The sequence below is a fragment of the Sinocyclocheilus rhinocerous genome, unplaced genomic scaffold (genome assembly GCF_001515625.1).
Source record: "Sinocyclocheilus rhinocerous isolate Xijiao unplaced genomic scaffold, SAMN03320098_v1.1 scaffold831, whole genome shotgun sequence".
Taxonomy (NCBI): domain Eukaryota; kingdom Metazoa; phylum Chordata; class Actinopteri; order Cypriniformes; family Cyprinidae; genus Sinocyclocheilus; species Sinocyclocheilus rhinocerous.
This window is the reverse complement of record NW_015641020.1, coordinates 365,971-367,852: the sequence shown is the minus strand read 5'-3', so window position 1 is coordinate 367,852 and position 1,882 is coordinate 365,971. Positions and strand designations below refer to the sequence as shown.

Here is a 1,882-nt window from a genome sequence, read left to right as displayed (position 1 = left end):
TGCCTTTATTAATGCTGTTCTGTGTTGTTTGTTCAATAATCAAACAGTGGTAAACTGTCAAACGTTGATGTTTCTTGTCTGTCAGCTCGGTTCTGCCTCCTCCTGACTGTTCGCTCAGTGCACTCTACGCAGTGTTGCCAGATATCACAAGACAAGCTGTCAAATTGCTCCAATAGTGGTTATATTAAAGATTAAACAATCCCCCAAAAAATAAGTACTTAATTTCGTCATTTAACTTCAAATTAATCATAGAAAATATTAAAACGTTGATTAAAGATCATTACATTGAAATTTTGGATCCGTGGCCAGGCAACTCCCCGGATCTCAATCCCATAGAGAACCTGTGGTCAGTCCTCAAAAGGCGAGTGGACAAGCAGAAGCCCACAAATTGTGATCAACTCCAAGAACTATTAAGGCAAGAATGGATCGCCATCAGTCAGAATTTTGCCCAGAAGCTAATATCCAGCATGCCAGAGCGAATTGCAGAGGTTATGAAGAGCAAGGGTCAATACTGTAAATATTGACTCATTATATTTTTTTGCCAATAAAAGCCTTTAAAACTTATGATATGCTAATCATTGTTTTTCAGTATACCATAGAAACATGTGGAAAAATAATCTACAAATACTGAAGCAGCAAACTTTGAAAAAAACACAATTTATGTACATTAGATTTCCATTTGTCGTTATAAGTGTGCTTTATGCGAGTTAACAGCTTGTCTAAGAGGATTCAGGATGTCATCAAAAGAGAAAAGCGAGTCCAATAGCTAGGGGCACATAAACGCACGGGCTTTAAGGGTCAGAAGCCCAGGGGACTATACTTGGGAGGGGCCTACTGGCTGCTGGGAAATTATATTTTTCAAATAATTATTTGTATACATGGACAATGTATAAGCTATATGTAATGTATATGGATGTTTATACACTGGTGAAGATGTGATCCTGCCCTGTTCTATCAAGCCCAACACCAGTGCTGTGAATATGAGAGTGGAATGGTTTAGACTTGACTTTCAAGACTCAATAGTGTATCTCTATGAAAATCGTGAAAACTAAATCACGAAGCAGAATCAGTACTTCAGAGGGAGAACAGCACTGTTCCAAGAAGAACTACAGAATGGAAACGCATTACTCAAACTCTCATCAGTCCAAGTCTCTGATGAAGGAGTTTACAAGTGTTTATTGAGTCCAACTCCTGGTATGATGACATCACTGTTCGTGTTGATGTTGGAGGTGAGAAGACTAATAACTAAGCCTAGAAATTGTGTTTTTTATAGCAAGAAATTGACACAAAAAAGAGGAAAAACTTGCTCTCTCAGAAATGTTCTCTCTGATCTACAGTGCTTTTGAAATCAAAAGTACAGACAATATACTGTACAAGTACAATGAATGAATTATTTGTATCCTTGATCTCTGCAGCTATAGGAACTTATCCACTGATCATTGTAGATGAGTTTGATCATTCAGGAGGGCTTCGTCTGCTATGTGAATGTGAAGATTGGAACCCTAAACCTGAGCTTCAATGGCTGGACAGTAAAGGAGAGAATTTGACTTCTGATACTGAAGAAACACACAAAGATGCAAAGTGCTACAATGTGAAACACAGGATCACTGTGCATAACAGTGAGACCAAGTATCACTGCAGAGTCAAACGGAGACATCATATGCTGCAAATGGACATCGTTGTCTCAAGTAAGTATGATTTGGGTAGTTTATCATTCTCAATTTTTTTTTCCAAGGTAATGTGAGGCAGTCGTAATGATTCAGAATGAATTATGATTTAATCACAGATTTGCAAATTTATTGTAGATGTTTTAGTACAGAAAATACACTGTTTGCCTAAGTTTATGTTTCTTTATCATTTATATATATATATATATATATAT

The 1,882-nt window shown here is 36.9% G+C and overlaps 1 pseudogene; it reads left to right on the top strand.

Annotated features, from left to right (window-relative positions):
- The first annotated feature begins 734 nt into the window (after positions 1-734).
- Positions 735-1,882, top strand: part of LOC107753977 (butyrophilin subfamily 1 member A1-like) — a 2,397-nt pseudogene continuing 1,249 nt past the window's right edge.